The sequence below is a fragment of the Engystomops pustulosus genome, chromosome 1 (genome assembly GCF_040894005.1).
Source record: "Engystomops pustulosus chromosome 1, aEngPut4.maternal, whole genome shotgun sequence".
NCBI lineage: Eukaryota > Metazoa > Chordata > Amphibia > Anura > Leptodactylidae > Engystomops > Engystomops pustulosus.
In genome coordinates, this window is record NC_092411.1 from 222,051,833 (window position 1) to 222,072,788 (window position 20,956).

General features: G+C 43.9%; 1 long non-coding RNA gene across 1 annotated transcript in view; it reads left to right on the forward strand.

Moving 5' to 3' along the window:
- Positions 1–20,956, forward strand: part of LOC140105035 (uncharacterized) — an 80,835-nt gene that overhangs the window by 56,617 nt on the left and 3,262 nt on the right. The gene's annotated exons all lie outside the window — the stretch shown is intronic.

Genomic DNA, 20,956 nt, shown 5'->3' on the forward strand with positions numbered 1-20,956 from the left:
AACACACATCTCTAATTACGCTCTATGATGCTAATGAGCCGTGCACCTGTGTGACCATGTTCAGATTTCTATTTGCTGGAAGTAAACATATAAGCTTTCTATAGAAGTACAGCAAGCAAAGATCTAGAAAATCATTAGGAATTTATACAGAAAGTATACTGGAAAATTGTTTAATTATACAAACAATAATGTTCATATTTTGAAATGGGAAAACCCCTTTAAATAGGAAAGTAAGAAGATGGTTTATTCCTGGCAAGCACAGCTTTCATCCACCTTCCATTTGAAATATATCCCTGGTGGGCATGGTCAATCACATGTCCATCATTCCTATTAACAATTATTCCCGCAGAGAATTCCTGGCCAAAATACAATTATTTCTTCACACATCATTGCATCTTGACTATCATCTCTCCTTCACACGGGATGAAGAAGGTGCTAAACACAGATAACTTGCCAACTGGGCATCTAGTTCATGTCCTGTCAGGTTAGCCGGATCTGCCTGAGGGTTTCATTATTCACTCGCGCGCTTTTAAATCAATTTGCTGTTTTGTAAGGAACATACTGACTTTTGAAACTTTTAGCAGCCAAGATGCACCCGAGGTGCCCACAGAAGAGGGTGTAATTATTCAATTTCTTACCAAAAGCAGCAGTGACATTGTAATACATTTGCTTGAGATATGAAGATATATGAATTTACAGATGAAGGAACAAACAGAGGCTTTCGACAGTCCCTCTGGGGAAATAAAAACAAAGCACAAGCTTTGTCTACAATCCGTTCCTGAGATGTCCTCTTGAGAAAAAACAATTAGTGCTTTATTTTAAGACTCTTATTGGAAATCTTTTGTTCTCATTTGTGATATGCAAATCATTGTTTTCACATGAGTTATTTGGAGGCCATAAAGCGTTGTATAGAAACCATACTTCTTAAATAATGAATATTACTGCATTGTGAATGTGACCTTGCTTTGACACTATAATTACCAAATAGACAGTGCAACTGACTCACTCCCTGCCAAAAGCACGAACAATGCAATACACAGATCCCATGGTGATGGCTTCATTTGACCCATATAACATAGATTGAAATGATTACACTTGGTTTATGATACAAAAAAAATTTAAGTCTCAAACTGTGAACCCCCCTTGGACTTTTCATGACTCACAGTTTATTTAATTAGGCGTCTTTGAAGGAAAGAGACACTTTAAACAGTGTCTGTCACCAAAGTGTTGTTTTTCTAGGTCTCTGGTTCCAATTAATATAGAATCATATGATAAATATATTCTGCACTAAGCTCTTGGTGGTTTTCATGTAGTAAATAAACCTACAACTTTCCAAAGTTAGGACTTTCTTTCTAAAAGAGATTGTCCACATTTCTAAACATTTTCCTATATTCCCCTTAACTGCTTAAAGGAAATCAAAATCAAGCATAATAAACCATGGACACATGCTCCAGGCACCATGACCATGTTATTTATTTGTTTTCAATTGCATCCTTCCTTCAAAAATCTACTTCCTTCAAAAGCTTCACAGACTGTTACACTATGCAGGAGCACTCCCCCCACCCACTGTGTGCTGAAACTTCCTATATTGCCATGAGACCACAGCAGGCAGAGGGAGGGAGGAAGTGCAGCAGGGGCAAGGGTGAGAGTCATGGGAGAAGAACATTCCATGCTGTCATATATTAAGGACCAAGAAAATAACCTACCCGTTGTTTCATGTTTTGCGTAATTTCATGTTTCTGAGGAATGATATTTTATATGTACAATGTTTGGCCTTCTCTTACAGCAAGTGAGTTTTGTATGTTTTACATCGTTAAATATTTTGAAAAAATTCAATTAAAAGATCATTGAAAAAAAAAAAAGAACATTCCATATTTCATGATTGAAAATTATGTGCAGCTACATTGTTTATTGTCCGGCAGATAAGGGGCATTTGCTAAACTTATTTAAGGAGTGTCTGTCCTCTTTAGAAAAATAGCTGCTCATACATATTCATTTGAAGCTTCATCCTGTACATCCCTTTACAATCCAGAGTTTTAGTCACTGATGGGTCACCCACGTGGGCTTGTCACCACAGTTTGTTCGGCATGTTTGGCTCTAATGTTTGGCCTGTAAGACTATAAAGTATTTTGTTTTTTGTATGTTAACAGTTCTGGAACCAAAATGACAAGGAAACTTAATGAAGACCTGCTGCAAATCTACATTTTTTAATGTTAGATGCATTGGAGCAATAAAATATCCATTTACTCCTTCTCTTTACAATTATCTTGGAAAAATATCAGAACTTTTTATCCTCACAATTGTTTCGTTGTCTTAAAACATTCAGTATATGGATGAAGTAGAGTAGCTGGATTGAAATCCCTTTGGGATTTCAAAATATACCTTTCCTTGATTTCCTGGGAGATTTGTTCTCCTTGTAGAAATAAACATACAGGAGCCTGCGCATCTGTATCTTATGGGTGAGGGGGAGGACAGATTCTGGAAGAATACTTTTCTTGACATAAATTACATATATCTTCAGTGTCCTCGAACTTTTCAGATGTATGACCCAGACAAGAGACGTGATGTCTGAGTAAGTGATCAATTTCTACTCACAAAGTACATGTAATTGACTGATAGATGTACATCCTGCGGGACAAGACTGCAAGCATATGTCCCATCACTCATGTACACTTAGATATAGTGCATCCGATTGAATACACTATAATAAGCTTACACATATATACACACTCCTTAAAATTTTTTATCCATAATGTATCATGAATGTAAGGAAAGAATTACTGTGAACATGTGTTCTTACAAATATGGTTAATGCTGGCACCTGCATGACCCAAGATGAGCTATGGCAGCCCCCTCCCTTCTCCTGCCAGAAAGGTTTTCATTTATTATCTGAGGGCTGCATTAGCTCATAGGCTCAAATAAGGGTGAGCTAATGCAATGGGTACTATAGTCAAGCAGCTGCAGCATTGTCGTTTTCCATTGAATTAATAAGGATTCTTCCCTTCTTTCTGCATGAGTCTGATTCATCCAATCTGCTACACTCTAAAAAGGAACATTTTCCAAAATTAATTTTATTTCCATTTGTTAATATCATTTTAAATCTCTTTCATTTTGTATATATTTGTTTCATTCTTTGATTGTATGTCTTAAAGTTACAATATAGGCAATCCCCGACTTATGGACACCCAATTTACAGATGACCCCTAGTTACAGACGGACCTCACTCCCCCCTATGACCTCTGGGGAAGCTCTCTGGAGGTTTACTTTAGTCCCAGGCTGCAATGATCAGCTGTAAGGTGTCTGTAATTAAGTTTTATTGATAACCCTTGTTCCCATGACAGCACAAAATTTTGAATATCCAATGTTGTCGTTATATGCTTACATGGACAAAATTGGTGACAGCCCTCATTTAATTTAAGAAAAAAAAACTAACAATGGTCACAGAAATAACTGGAATCTGAAAAAGTCAAAATTAATTAAAAAACAATCTTTTCAACCATGCTTAAACAGAATTAAAAAAAAAATAAAACACATGAAACATGCCTACACAGAAACGATGTTACCCCTGAGAAAATATGTGCATAGGGACATGTTAAATCAAGGTGTGCCCACTAAGTAGCATCACAGGTAATCTATAATCTTGTAATGATCAAGTGGCCTGTATATAGCGCTACAGCTACTCATTGTACTGTATACATGTGGACCAGAGTAAGTGAAGGAAAGATTTGTCTCGGTTATAGATAAGCATGTTAAAGGTAAAGGTTATAAGACCACCTCCAAGAAGTTTGATGTTCCTGGGAACATACCATTCAAAAGTTGAAAACATCTATGCGACCGCCAACCTCCCTAGAAGTGGCTGTAGGAGGAAATTTGATGACAAATCAAAGAGACAAATTATACGAATGACAACAAAAGAGCCCAGAAAAACTTCTAAAGAGATTAAGGGTGAACTTCAAGCTCAGGGAACATCGATGTCAGATCGCACCTTCTGTCGACCAAGGAGGACACCATCGCTGAAACCTGGAATACAAAGTTTCTGGGAGAATTTCCTATGGACAGATGAGACTAAAATGTAACTTTTGGCGAGTCACATCAGCTCTATGTTCACAGATGGGAAAATGAAGCATGTCTTGACAAGAACACTGTGCTTACTGTGATATATGGAGGAGGGTTTTTTCTGGGGCTGCTTTGCTACATCTGGCACAGGGTGTCCTGAATCTATGCAGGGTACAATGAAATCTCAAGACCATCAAGGGGTTCTAGAGAGAAATGTTCTGCCCAGTGTGAAAAAGCTTGATCTCAGTCACAAGCAGGGCCGCCGATAGGGCAGTACAACTGGTACTGCCCTATGGGGCCCGGACTCTAAGACACTAGGGGGGGGCCCGGGCAGTGTCGGACTTTTTTTTTCATTAAAAGATAAAAAAAAAAAAAAAAAAATCGGCACCGAAGCCCCCCCCCCCCCCCCCGCGGGATGGGGGGGCGGGGTTCCGGGGGGTGGTTGGGGTGGGCTGCGGGGACCAGGCACAGGGCGCATCTTCACTTTCCCCACAGGCTCCTGCACACTGTACAATGTACAATGGTAAAGGACCTTTGATGAGGTCATTACCATGTGACGGGGAGGAGCCACTCAGCATGTCCTCGGATAGAGCTGCCCTGGGGTATGTGAAGTTATACTGCACCTGTATGTAATATAGGGGTGCAAGGGGGGATGTGGGGGTGCAGTGTAACCTGCATGTAATGTAGGGGTGAAAGGGGGCAGTGTAATGCACCCCTACATTACATGCATTTTACACTGCACCCCCACATTCCCCCTTGCACCCCTTCATTACATGCATATTACACTGCACCCCCACATTTCCCCTTGCACCCCTAAATTACATGCATATTACACTGCACCCCCACATCCCCCCTTGCCCCCCTACATTACATGCATATTACACTGCACCCCCACATGCGCCCTTGCCCCCCTACATTACATGCAAGGTGGGATGTGGGGGTGCAGTGTAATATGCATGCAATGTAGGGGTGCAAGGGGGGATGTGGGGGTGCAGTGTAATATACATGTAATGAAGGGGTGCAAGGGGGATGTGGGGGTGCAGTGTAATCTGCATGTAATGTGGGGGTGCAAGGGGGAAATGTGGATGTATGTAATGTAGGAGTACATTGTGACATGGATGTAATGTGGGGGTACAGTGTGACATGTATGTGGGGTTGCAGGGTGACATGGATGTAATGTGGGGGTGCAGGGTGACATGGATGTAATGTGGGGTGCAGGGTGACATGGATGTAATGTGGGGTGCAGGGTGACATGGATGTAATGTGGGGTTGCAGGGTGACATGGATGTAATGTGGGGTGCAGGGTGACATGGATGTAATGTGAGGGTGCAGGGTGACATGGATGTAATGTGGGGGTGCAGGGTGACATGGATGTAATGTGGGGTGCAGGGTGACATGGATGTAATGTGGGGGTGCAGGGTGACATGGATGTAATGTGGGGTGCAGGGTGACATGGATGTAATGTGAGGTGCAGGGTGACATGGATGTTATGTGGGGGTGCAGGGTGACATGGATGTAATGTGAGGGTGCAGGGTGATATGGATGTAATGTGGGGTGCAGGGTGACATGGATGTTATGTGGGGGTGCAGGGTGACATGGATGTAATGTGAGGGTGCAGGGTGATATGGATGTAATGTGGGGTGCAGGGTGACATGGATGTTATGTGAGGTGCAGGGTGACATGGATGTTATGTGGGGGTGCAGGGTGACATGGATGTAATGTGGGGTGCAGGGTGACATGGATGTAATGTGGGGGTGCAGGGTGACATGGATGTAATGTGGGGTGCAGGGTGACATGGATGTAATGTGGGGGTGCAGGGTGACATGGATGTAATGTGAGGTGCAGGGTGACATGGATGTTATGTGGGGGTGCAGGGTGACATGGATGTAATGTGGGGTGCAGGGTGACATGGATGTAATGTGGGGTGCAGGGTGACATGGATGTTATGTGGGGGTGCAGGGTGACATGGATGTAATGTGGGGTGCAGGGTGATATGGATGTTATGTGAGGTGCAGGGTGACATGGATGTAATGTGAGGGTGCAGGGTGACATGGGTGTAATGTGGGGGTGCAGGGTGACATGGATGTTATGTGGGGGTGCAGGGTGACATGGATGTAATGTGGGGTGCAGGGTGACATGGATGTTATGTGAGGTGCAGGGTGACATGGATGTAATGTGGGGGTGCAGGGTGATATGGATGTAATGTGGGGTGCAGGGTGACATGGATGTAATGTGAGGGTGCAGGGTGACATGGATGTAATGTGGGGGTGCAGGGTGACATGGATGTAATGTGGGGGTGCAGGGTGACATGGATGTAATGTGGGGGTGCAGGGTGACATGGATGTAATGTGGGGTGCAGGGTGACATGGATGTAATGTGGGGTGCAGGGTGACATGGATGTAATGTGGGGGTGCAGGGTGACATGGGTGTAATGTGGGGGTTCAGGGTGACATGGATGTAATGTGGGGGTTCAGGGTGACATGGATGTAATGTGGGGGTGCAGGGTGACATGCATGTAATGTGGGGGTGCAGGGTGACATGCATGTAATGTGGGGGTGCAGGGTGACATGGATGTATTGTGGGGGTTCAGGGTGACATGGATGTAATGTGGGGTTCAGGGTGACATGGATGTAATGTGGGGTTCAGGGTGACATGGATGTAATGTGGGGGTGCAGGGTGACATGGATGTAATGTGGGGTGCAGGGTGACATGGATGAAATGTGGGGTGCAGGCTGACATGGATGTAATGTGGGGGCGCAGAGTGACATGGATGTAATGTGGGGGTGCAGGGTGACATGGATGTAATGTGGGGTTCAGAGTGACATGGATGTAATGTGGGGGTGCAGGGTGACATGGATGTAATGTGGGGTTCAGAGTGACATGGATGTAATGTGGGGGTGCAGGGTGACATGGATGTAATGTGGGGTGCAGGGTGACATGGATGTAATGTGGGGGTGCAGGGTGACATGGATGTAATGTGGGGTGCAGGGTGACATGGATGTAATGTGAGGTGCAGGGTGACATGGATGTAATGTGGGGGTGCAGGGTGACATGCATGTAATGTGGGGGTGCAGGGTGACATGCATGTAATGTGGGGGTGCAGGGTGACATGCATGTAATGTGGGGGTGCAGGGTGACATGCATGTAATGTGGGGTGCAGGGTGACATGGATGTTATGTGAGGTGCAGGGTGACATGGATGTAATGTGGGGGTGCAGGGTGATATGGATGTAATGTGGGGTGCAGGGTGACATGGATGTAATGTGAGGGTGCAGGGTGACATGGATGTAATGTGGGGGTTCAGGGTGACATGGATGTAATGTGGGGGTGCAGGGTGACATGGATGTAATGTGGGGGTGCAGGGTGACATGGATGTAATGTGGGGTGCAGGGTGACATGGATGTAATGTGGGGTGCAGGGTGACATGGATGTAATGTGGGGGTGCAGGGTGACATGGGTGTAATGTGGGGGTTCAGGGTGACATGGATGTAATGTGGGGGTTCAGGGTGACATGCATGTAATGTGGGGGTGCAGGGTGACATGCATGTAATGTGGGGGTGCAGGGTGACATGGATGAAATGTGGGGTGCAGGGTGACATGGATGTAATGTGGGGGTGCAGGGTGACATGGATGTATTGTGGGGGTTCAGGGTGACATGGATGTAATGTGGGGTTCAGGGTGACATGGATGTAATGTGGGGTTCAGGGTGACATGGATGTAATGTGGGGGTTCAGGGTGACATGGATGTAATGTGGGGTGCAGGGTGACATGGATGAAATGTGGGGTGCAGGGTGACATGGATGTAATGTGGGGGCGCAGAGTGACATGGATGTAATGTGGGGGTGCAGGGTGACATGGATGTAATGTGGGGTTCAGAGTGACATGGATGTAATGTGGGGGTGCAGGGTGACATGGATGTAATGTGGGGTTCAGAGTGACATGGATGTAATGTGGGGGTGCAGGGTGACATGGATGTAATGTGGGGTGCAGGGTGACATGGATGTAATGTGGGGGTGCAGGGTGACATGGATGTAATGTGGGGTGCAGGGTGACATGGATGTAATGTGAGGTGCAGGGTGACATGGATGTAATGTGGGGGTGCAGGGTGACATGCATGTAATGTGGGGGTGCAGGGTGACATGCATGTAATGTGGGGGTGCAGGGTGACATGCATGTAATGTGGGGGTGCAGGGTGACATGCATGTAATGTGGGGTGCAGGGTGACATGGGTGTAATGTGGGGGTGCAGGGTGACATGGATGTAATGTGGGGGTGCAGGGTGACATGCATGTAATGTGGGGGTGCAGGGTGACATGCATGTAATGTGGGGGTGCAGGGTGACATGCATGTAATGTGGGGGTGCAGGGTGACATGGATGTATTGTGGGGGTTCAGGGTGACATGGATGTAATGTGGGGTTCAGGGTGACATGGATGTAATGTGGGGTTCAGGGTGACATGGATGTAATGTGGGGGTGCAGGGTGACATGGATGTAATGTGGGGTGCAGGGTGACATGGATGAAATGTGGGGTGCAGGCTGACATGGATGTAATGTGGGGGCGCAGAGTGACATGGATGTAATGTGGGGGTGCAGGGTGACATGGATGTAATGTGAGGGTGCAGGGTGACATGGATGTAATGTGGGGTTGCAGGGTGACATGGATGAAATGTGGGGTGCAGGCTGACATGGATGTAATGTGGGGGCGCAGAGTGACATGGATGTAATGTGGGGGTGCAGGGTGACATGGATGTAATGTGGGGTTCAGAGTGACATGGATGTAATGTGGGGGTGCAGGGTGACATGGATGTAATGTGGGGTTCAGAGTGACATGGATGTAATGTGGGGGTGCAGGGTGACATGGATGTAATGTGGGGTGCAGGGTGACATGGATGTAATGTGGGGGTGCAGGGTGACATGGATGTAATGTGGGGTGCAGGGTGACATGGATGTAATGTGAGGTGCAGGGTGACATGGATGTAATGTGGGGGTGCAGGGTGACATGCATGTAATGTGGGGGTGCAGGGTGACATGCATGTAATGTGGGGGTGCAGGGTGACATGCATGTAATGTGGGGGTGCAGGGTGACATGCATGTAATGTGGGGTGCAGGGTGACATGGATGTTATGTGAGGTGCAGGGTGACATGGATGTAATGTGGGGGTGCAGGGTGATATGGATGTAATGTGGGGTGCAGGGTGACATGGATGTAATGTGAGGGTGCAGGGTGACATGGATGTAATGTGGGGGTGCAGGGTGACATGGATGTAATGTGGGGGTGCAGGGTGACATGGATGTAATGTGGGGGTGCAGGGTGACATGGATGTAATGTGGGGTGCAGGGTGACATGGATGTAATGTGGGGTGCAGGGTGACATGGATGTAATGTGGGGGTGCAGGGTGACATGGGTGTAATGTGGGGGTTCAGGGTGACATGGATGTAATGTGGGGGTTCAGGGTGACATGGATGTAATGTGGGGTTCAGGGTGACATGGATGTAATGTGGGGTTCAGGGTGACATGGATGTAATGTGGGGGTGCAGGGTGATATGGATGTAATGTGGGGTGCAGGGTGACATGGATGTAATGTGAGGGTGCAGGGTGACATGGATGTAATGTGGGGTTGCAGGGTGACATGGATGTAATGTGGGGGTGCAGGGTGACATGGATGTAATGTGGGGGTGCAGGGTGACATGGATGTAATGTGGGGTGCAGGGTGACATGCATGTAATGTGGGGGTGCAGGGTGACATGCATGTAATGTGGGGGTGCAGGGTGACATGGATGTATTGTGGGGGTTCAGGGTGACATGGATGTAATGTGGGGTTCAGGGTGACATGGATGTAATGTGGGGTTCAGGGTGACATGGATGTAATGTGGGGGTGCAGGGTGACATGGATGTAATGTGGGGGTGCAGGGTGACATGGATGTAATGTGGGGTGCAGGGTGACATGGATGTAATGTGGGGGCGCAGAGTGACATGGATGTAATGTGGGGGTGCAGGGTGACATGGATGTAATGTGGGGTTCAGAGTGACATGGATGTAATGTGGGGGTGCAGGGTGACATGGATGTAATGTGGGGTTCAGAGTGACATGGATGTAATGTGGGGGTGCAGGGTGACATGGATGTAATGTGGGGTGCAGGGTGACATGGATGTAATGTGGGGGTGCAGGGTGACATGGATGTAATGTGGGGTGCAGGGTGACATGGATGTAATGTGAGGTGCAGGGTGACATGGATGTAATGTGGGGGTGCAGGGTGACATGCATGTAATGTGGGGGTGCAGGGTGACATGCATGTAATGTGGGGGTGCAGGGTGACATGCATGTAATGTGGGGGTGCAGGGTGACATGCATGTAATGTGGGGTGCAGGGTGACATGGGTGTAATGTGGGGGTGCAGGGTGACATGGATGTAATGTGGGGGTGCAGGGTGACATGCATGTAATGTGGGGGTGCAGGGTGACATGCATGTAATGTGGGGGTGCAGGGTGACATGGATGTATTGTGGGGGTTCAGGGTGACATGGATGTAATGTGGGGTTCAGGGTGACATGGATGTAATGTGGGGTTCAGGGTGACATGGATGTAATGTGGGGGTGCAGGGTGACATGGATGTAATGTGGGGTGCAGGGTGACATGGATGAAATGTGGGGTGCAGGCTGACATGGATGTAATGTGGGGGCGCAGAGTGACATGGATGTAATGTGGGGGTGCAGGGTGACATGGATGTAATGTGAGGGTGCAGGGTGACATGGATGTAATGTGGGGTGCAGGGTGACATGGATGTAATGTGGGGTTAAGAGTGACATGTATGTGGGGTTGCAGGGTGACATGGATGTAATGTGGGGGTGCAGGGTGACATGGATGTAATGTGGGGTTGCAGGGTGACATGGATGTAATGAGGGGTGCAGTGTGACATGTATGTGGGGTTGCAGGGTGACATGAATGTAATGTGGGGTTCAGAGTGACATGGATGTAATGTGAGATGCAGGGTGACATGGATGTAATGTGGGGTGCAGGGTGACATGGATGTAATGTGGGGTGCAGGGTGACATGGATGTAATGTGGGGGTGCAGGGTGACATGGATGTAATGTGGGGGTGCAGGGTGACATGGATGTAATGTGGGGATGCAGGGTGACATGGATGTAATGTGGGGTGCAGGGTGACATGGATGTAATGTGGGGTGCAGGGTGACATGGATGTAATGTGGGGTGCAGAGTGACATGGGTGTAATGTGGGGTGCAGGGTAATATGGATGTAATGTGGGGGTGCAGGGTGAGATGGATGTAATGTGGGGTTCAGAGTGACATGGATGTAATGAGGGGTTCAGGGTGACATGGATGTAATGAGGGGTGCAGGGTGACATGGATGTAATGAGGGGTGCAGGGTGACATGGATGTAATGTGGGGGTGCAGGGTGACATGGGTGTAATGTGGGGGTGCAGAGTGACATGGGTGTAATGTTGGGGTGCAGGGTGACATGGATGTAATGTGGGGGTGCAGGGTGACATGGATGTAATGTGGGGGTGCAGGGTGACATGGGTGTAATGTGGGGGTGCAGGGTGACATGGATGTAATGTGGGGTTCAGGGTGACATGGGTGTAATGTGGGGGTGCAGGGTGACATGGTTGTAATGTGGGGGTGCAGGGTGACATGGTTGTAATGTGGGGGTGCAGGGTGACATGCACCTTCACTACTTGGGGGGGGGGCATTGCTCTGCAAGAATTGTGGGTATGTGGGGTCAAGAGTATATCCACTATAGGAGAATAATTGTGATCTCTAGGGGAAGAACATGACATTATTACATTTGTCTTAAGAAGGTGGGTGAGATGATGACAAAAGGAGGAACTTAACTTTTTGTGTTTCTTAACCTTTAGAGCAGAGATCTGGCTGCTAGAAGCCGATGTATCCTCCAGATAGAAGGATAGAGAAATTAAAGAGAATTCCTTCAACTATAGACGTCATGTGAGTGTGTGAGTTGTTGGATTTACAGTAATTGCTGGTGTTACACAGTGTCTCCCCATCTGATTGTACCCCCCAACCGCCCCGGTCTGTATGTATGCAAAGATACAGCAGTGACATCACCACCATAGCGCCCCCTGTGCAGCCTCTGCCTGCAGCCTGTAAGTGTTACACTGACCACAGCCAGGACCTGCCGCGGCTGCTGGTTGTGATGTCACTGCTGCGCCTCTGTATACATACAACCCGCTGGTAATGGGGGGCACAATTAGTCAGGCTGGGTATAGTTGGCTTAGGGTTAGTGGCCACATTTAGGTTCCTGATGTTTGTGTTCACACATTGCATTTAGGAACACCGCACTGCACTGGAATTGCCTTCCTAAATGTAATTCAAGTGCAGAGTGTGAACGCAGTCAGAGGCCGCTTTCTGATGATATGTTTGCCATTGAAATTATTTGGGCAAAATGCATCAAATGCATTGCTCTGCAAGTAGTAACATGTGCTTTGTAATTTAATGTGACTGATGGAAGGAGACTTTAGGTTTCCTTGGGGCATGCAATGAACGCTCCTTCTTTTCCTTCCCATTGGTTCTGAGGAAATATGAAGTCCTGACCCTTATGCAGTGATTCACAGAGGTTGCTGAGCAGGCACAGGTACCAGGACTTCAGATTACCTCAGGACTGGTGGCAGGGTGACGTAAAGAGCCCTTAGGTGCACTGGAGCACCCCCACTGGTAATTAACACAATTCTTTATTAAAACATTAAAAGATAGTGGCGGCCCTAGCAATTGCACTTTATAATGTTATATTTGTTATATGTTGTCTGTTAAACACTTTTATATGTTTACTGTTCACCATGCTTTAGTTTTTGATGCCATATTTGCACTATAATAAATATACTTGACCAAAAGTATGACTCCTATTGGCAATCTACCAGAAGAGTGTGCCTTGTCGTAGCAACAGGCCTCAAACCCTGTTTGTGAAAGGTCACTGCGGGGGGCAGGAGGCTTGTTCGGTTTTGGGGTGTGTTGGGGCCCAGACACTTTTGCTGTATGGGGCCCCGAATTTCCTGATGGCTGCCCTGGTCACAAGTCATAGGTCTTGCAACAGGATAATGACGCAAAACACACAGCTAAAAACACCCAAGAATGGCCAAGACCCCAGAAAACTAGATCAAAATATTAAGTTAAGAGAGCCATCATTTCTGTCCCGGCCTTTTTCATGACCTTTATTTTTTTTATTTTAATTCTGTTGACGCAGGTTGAAAAGGAATGTTTAACTTTCATTTATTCATTTTCATAGAAATGTACTTTATTTTTACTTTTGTCAGATTCAAGTTATTTCTGTGACCATTGTGCGGTTTTATTTCATTAAATGAGGGGTACCTACAATTTTGTACTCGTGTACATACAACTTGTGAGATGTTCTCATATGTATTTAGCAACCACAATATATTGTGCAAAGAGGAAATAAAATAGGACTGTATACAGTATATACTTGAGTATAAGCTGAGTTTTTCAGCACAAAATATGTTCTGAAAAACTTCACCTTGGCTCATACTCGGGTCATGAGAAAAAAAACAAACATCCCGATATAGAAGAGAACCTGCTAGGGGGGCATCGGAAGGTGAGTACAGTGTTTGTTTTTTTTCCTACAGGAATTATATTGCAGGCAGGGGCTGGACAGGCTGTATACTACAGGGGGTTGGGAAGGCTGTATACTACAGGGGGTTGGGCAGGCTGTATACTTCAATGGGCTGGGCAGGCTGTATACTTCAGGGGGCTGGGCAGGCTGTATACTACAGGGGGCTGGGCAGGCTATATACTACAGGGAGCTGGCAGTCTATATACTACAGGGGGCTAGCAGACTATATACTACAGGGGGATGGCAGGCTATATACTACAGGGGCAGGCTATTTACTAGGAGGCTGTGACCAATCAATAGGTTTTTCCAGTTTTTTTGTGTTAAAATTAGGGAATGGTAAATTAAAAATTTTCAATGTTAGGTTTTAATTTTTTGTTATATATATATAACAAAAAATGAAAACCTAACATATACATATATTGTTTTATTTGCTGAAATCACAATATTACAAAAATGTATTCAATGAAAATATTGCTAAAACAAAACTCATCAGACCCTACAATATCTTTATTTTTCTCAAGTTTCTTTCCAACAAAAACTAAATGGTCTGTGTTGGATGGAGATTCTATATTAATTAATAGATTTTTTGTGATAACTCCTGATCTTGATAACTGTGTGCATGTTTCTATTGTGTGGAGAATAGGTTAACTGAGTAGCGCAGTAAGTGAAGAACTTATATCTTGTGTACATGATGAGCAATACTTTATTACATATATAAATTGCCTTGTATAGACTCAATGCAACACTCTAGCAGAGGTAAAACAGACACATACATCAAGATGGAGAGTGGCATTATACAATAAATTATATTACGAAGTGAAACGTCTGCAGCGCTGGTATGATGGATTTCTGGAATTCAGCATTAAATTATTTGACAATAAAACCCAGGAGAGATTTTCTACCAAACACTAGCGACAAGTGACATGTTACATTTTACCTAAAACACTGCAACAGCTGTAAGTTTCAATTACAAGGCTGCATGCGATTGTATGAGGGAATGAGCCTTTCTTATGCTGAAAGAGCCTCTAGCTCAGACAGGTTTAAACAGGGGAATCCTGAGAGGGAAAAACACCCATTGATCACACTTTTTCTTATGAATTTCCATGGTTCACAATCCCCAAGTAATAGCCGCATAGCACCATATTTCATCTGGCAATTTACAGACAGCACAATAGAACTTCACTCAACCAGAAATCCCCTTCTTAAAAAATCTTTATGTCATTCACAGAGAAGTGGGAATTATAGAAAGGTTGTTGACAGCGAATAATAATTTAATTTTAGAGAAGATTGAAAACTTTTTAAAGAAATTACAACAGAAAGGTGTTATGGATTTCTAGCCCAGGTATAGGTCAGCTGCTGATAAAATAAAGGCTCTCATGTTTCAAAACTGTCTCTGGAAAATATGTCCCTGGTGGCCACTGCAAAATAATGAAATCTTATCACCTCTGCACATACTGTATGTAGAGTAAGGTACAAAGCGATAACTATGCATATGTAATGAGTTTTTCACAGAACAGCATCTGATTCTGGTTCATACGCAGTAATAATCGGCAAGGTGTCCTAGAAGAGGGAAAACTCTGTATTTCAAAAGACATTTGAGTGTTGATTCTGTATATACGGTGGGTATATTTGGGTTCTTCTTTACCTCTCTCGCCAAGGCTCTTATCTCATGATTGCTTAGTTTGGCTGGAAGGCCAGGTCAAGGAAGTGTTGTGGTCATACCAAACTTCTTCCATTTAAGGATTATGGAGGCCAATGTCTTCGTAGGAATCTTGAGTGCTTCAGAAATTCTTTTGTAACCTTGGCTAGATCTGTGCCTTGCCAATGTTCTGTATCTAAGCTCCTTGGCCAGTTCCTTAGAAATCATAATTCTCATGTGCTCTGACATTCATTGTGGGGTTTTATATAGACAGGTGTGTGCCTTTCCTAATCAAGTTCAATCAGTTAAACTAAACACAGCTGGACTCCAATAAAGGAGTAGAACTATCTCAAGAAGAAATTGGAACAGCATGTGAGTTAAATATGTGTGTGTCATAGCAAAGGATCTGAACACCATGTGATATTTTTTTTTTTATTGTTTAATTAATCAGTAAAAATATCTAAATTTCAGTTTTTTTCTGTCAAGATGGGGTGGAGAGTGTATACTAAAAAGCAAAAAAAAAAGAACTTTTTTTGACTTTACCTATTGGCTGCAATGAAACAAAGAGTGAACACTTTAAAGAGGTCTGAATACTTTCCCTACCCACTGTATAAATTATGTGTAGGAAGCAGATATGGGAGAGGGGGTTGATGAATCAGAAACAGAAGTAACAAAGAAAAGTACTCATGCGTCTCGTATAATTCTTTTCAAAGTCTACCTATATTTATGGGCAGAAAGGAATTGATACTAGAAATAGAAATAATACAGCAGCACCAAACACATATAATAATAATAATAATAATAATAATAATAATGATAATAATTCCTTTATTTATATAGCACATACTTATTCGAAAGCGCTGCACAGAACTTGCCAAATCAGTCCCTGTCCTCAATGGGGACTGTTCTAGGTGCCCATGGAAACCAATCAGAGCTCTCAGCTGTGGAAAATTGAAATCTGAGCTCTAATTCATTGCCATTGGTGACTAGAACAGTTCTGCTCTCAGACACTTACCATAAATCTCCCCCTATCGGTTTGTTCTTAAAGAAAATATACTTTTTGATTTCATGTATTAGGAACCAAACATACCTTGAGAATGCTGTAGCTATACTGATCCAGAATCATATTTTGTGTAATCCCTGCCACATATACGACTCCACAGATGGCAATGGCAGCACGGGGGCGGTACGGTGCCACACATGTTCACGATAGAACTTGCTCTATCTTTTCCTTGGTGTGCAACTGTGCGCTGCTGTTTTCTATGGAGGATAGAGGGGTCACCTCCTCCTCCTCTCCAGCACACGGCGGGCATACCGCATGTGAATGCACCCTAACAGGTGTTGGTGTTGCAGCTTGGATTTAGTCACACTGAAATAAAGTAAAATATTTTTTTTCAATCTCTACGCTGTGTCTGGACTTGTACTCCTTGCATAAGTTTACCAGACCACATTTGAAGATTAAAACGATTGGAGCTTAATTCCCAAATTCTCATAACAAATAGAATGCAGTTTTCTCTTGTTAGTTTACCACATCAACAGGATCAATGAGATTAAATTGAGCAAACTGCATCCCATGTGGAATGAGATTTTAGGAGTAGAGCTACTTGGGCTCCCAGTGGCCGTCCAGGCTAGTACACGCCCCATACCACAAGAAAAAAGGAGCCACTCAGTTCTCAGATAAAAAAATGCACAGAAATATATTCAATAATATTAAAAAATCGATTACAATGGATGTTTAATGGAAGATATCCAATATTACAGGTCCGAGTTGACTAAACCCCTGCATAACACTGTAGGGTATATCTACCAAGCAAGTAACATATAGCCAAATTAGTGCCTCTAAAAACGTCTCCAATGTACATAAATCCTGAACTGATATGCACTGCTAATTAAGGTATACACAAATGGTGAAGTTAGAAATAAAAGACCAGTGTCTTACCCATTTTGTGATATAGCAGGGGAAGCCCTCGGACACCCCCCCCCCCCAGTACACGCCCCAGTAGCCTCTGGAGTTAATTTACATATTAACTATAATAAAGTTTTTAACAAGTTAGGTTCGGTTCCAGGATTATTAAATCACAGAGTAGGGCAGGTTCCAGGCAGGAGGAATCTACCATCAGATCTACTTTTGATAGTGGATTCCTTGTGGTAGGTTTCCTTTAAGCCCTAACAGGCATAATAAGCCTCACATAGACAACCCCTTGCTGATCATAGTGATAGTTCAGGGAGTATTGATCTCTCCAAAATGTTGTATCTGCTTAAACCATTAGTTTAACGTAATGTGGTAACTTTTACTGACAGATTTATTTTTACATTTTGAACCCATGCTTTCTCTGTTACATATGCATTATTCTTTAGAATTCCCATCTTTGCTTTCTATCCCTTAGAGCGTTGCTAGATAATACCGCACAGAACTGTTTATTCTATTTTCTACTATTATAATTTTGAAATAATAATATGAATTAAATGAGTCAGCTCCATTTCTGTGCCGCTAGCATTGCTGCAGGTTCATTTATTGTATCAGTACATGTTGTATAGTTCATTAGTATTTTACCCATTATTCTTAGCACAAACAGAGACTGAGCTAAATTGTCAGTGGTACACCGGCACAGAAACCACATGGAGCAATAAATAAAAGTGTTGGCCCACATGAGATTGCACCTTCGAATCATTCCTTCTTCCATGATATAACAACATTCATAGAGGTTATATTTCAATTAATGCATTTATTACATCTCAAAGCCTAATGTGTGTGTCACACCGCATGAGCCGACTCCTGTGGGGAAGACTATGTAATTACTTAATGGTACACTAATCCTACATATCATTGCTCCTCTTCCAGCCATATGCAGCATCTCTAGGGCTTAGGAGCATTTACTGTATGTTCAATGATCACAGCAAAACACATCAAATGCATGTACGAATGCTGAATGTATAAACAGTTGAACCCCTGCTATACTCCTATTAATAATACTTAATCCCTCTCATGGCTGCGCTCTACAGCATGTCATTCCAAGAGGTCACAGGCACTTGGTCTAAGCAACAAAACAGCTCATCTGGTGTTTCATTTAAGCAGTTTCTTGTTTGTAAGCCTTTTGTATATTCTTTCATTCTGTTCTTTACTGTTAGAGTTGATACTAGATCTTCCCCCACGCACCTATGTAGTCACAGTGCCACATCTATCTAGTCACATGGGGCCCCAAAGAACCAAAGTCCAGAGGCCCCCCAAAGTCAAAATAGTTACAATGTAGTCACTGCAGTAGGACCCCCTAGCAGCCGTAAAGTAAAGGAGCCCCTAGTATAGCAAAAAAAACCTCCAAGAAAAAATTTTTTATATATATATATATATATATATATATATATATATATATATATATACATATCTATATCTATACATTTATATATATATATACATACTTACCTCTTGTTTACAGTAGCCCTTTCCACTTCACCCACCCAAGTTGCATGGGAGGACAAGATGACGTCATTAGCTGTTAGCTCAGACCACAGAAGTTACCAAGCCCCTTTCATGAGTAAACTATGTTCTGGCATAGCACAAGTGTATAACATCATTGAGACCACATAGGCCAGAACACAGTACACTCAGAGCAGAGGCCTAGACCTCCTGCAAACAGGCACAGGCATATGACTATATCGCATCAGCCCGTGTCGGGAAACATTGTCCACTCAGGGCAGGGACATGACTCTTCCCTGAGATGATGGCGATAAGTTTGACACTGCACAAATATAGGTCAAATAATGTTTAAAAATCTGCTAATCATTATTTTACTAATCAGATTAAGATGGTTAATTTAAAAAATTACATTACACAAAATGCAAAATAGCAAAAATAGTCATGCATATCAATAATAGAGAAAGAGCCCCCAACATGCATTGCGTGTCTGAGCACTTTTGTCGGACTGTTCACCTTTCTTGGGGCTAAAATGGCTTGCACAGGTATGTAAGTAGTGGGTGCGCTGGGATTGTGGCACACGCGTCCCTTTTTGTGGTGAAGCTGCGCTGGCATCCTTTTAATTCATGATTTCAGGTGCACAATCACCAGGTGCACAATCAAATGCTGCATTATAGACGGACAATGCACTGTAAGTAAATGTGCCCCACTGTGTCTTAATTAATGCACTTCCCACACAGAAATGCATTGGTGTCTCCCATTGTTTAGTGCTGATCATGATAAATGATGGTTATGCCAGAAACTTATTATCAATAACTGCCCCCATATTTATAACAGCTAAATCATGTGCTATCCTCAGAGAGGCAACAACATGCTGATCAACAGGGACCATAATCCCCCTATTTACAGACCTTCCATTGTATTCATTGAGGGTAACTGGGCTCTAGTTCTCTGCTAGGTGAATGGAAAAATATTGTATTTTGGGGTAACTCATTTACATGTGTAGATTTCTAGCCAGATCAACATTGATTAGCGTTTGTGTAAAAGGGTTTTTACCTGGCAACAATGAAAGCATGGGAACAAACAGGGCAGATCCTGGGCTTTGTGTTGCCTGAGGCGAAAATTAAACTGCTGGCTTCCTCTCACCCCATACCCTGAGCCCCTGCTATGTTTGGCCCAATGAATTTACAGGCAAAAAAAGGGCAGCTGCATCCGGATCTGAAAATGCTGAGAACATTCCCAGACAGCGGCACCATATCACAGGCACTACACAGACTGACAATGTCTCACACTCCAACATCAGTGATATTAGTGGCATCAAGTACCTTACAGGGTATGATCTGCTCCATCAGGAAGAAAATTTCATTATGACTTCTCCCGGCCATGGCTGCTGATACCACCACCAGATGTCTTCAGCTCCATGCAGCATATCTCCACACTGTGCACCAAAAAATACCACAGTCATTTATAGTGTAATGTCACCTGAATAACACGTTTTGAGTTTTAACATTAGTAATAATTATTACCAATGCAAAGCATATTACTTTTTAAAACTAATATGTGTTTTCAATGTGTTTAAACATATATAATGTGTCTTCTAATTATTTTACCCCCTTTATTATTTATTTAAGTACAGGTCCCTACTAATTTGCATCTACACCCCTAATTTTATAAAAAGCACCCTTCTAACTTATCCAACAGTGTTGATATGCCCCCCATAAAAATGCATACAGTACCCCATATAAAGTCCCTATAGTTTAACTATATACAGCCCCCCTTAATTAGAAATAGCCCCCGTAGTTTTAATATATAGATAAAGCCCCCCCATAGTTTTAGTCTATAGAGCCGTCCATAGCAAATATTATATTATCTTATATATAGGTATATACAGCCACTGTCGCACACACATATATACAGCCCGCTCACACATACACATGTATACTGTCCCCATCACATACCCAACCAAAGCAAAAGATGGAGACACGTGGTCCACATCAAGTTTGTTGTCCATTTAAAAATACATTTGTAAATTAAAGTGCAAATAATAAAACAAAAGAAAGACCTGTGCGGCTGAAACACGCGTTGGGGTAGGAACCAGGCAGAGTGTCCACATCCTTAACCTCTATTGTGTGTGCAGGTATAACTCTATGATTATATTTTTTGCACATACCTGTCGGGTATTGGTGCTGCATTGGTTGTCACTTTGACATACTGCACTTTCTACTTTCTTTTGCTTTATTATATGCACTTTAATT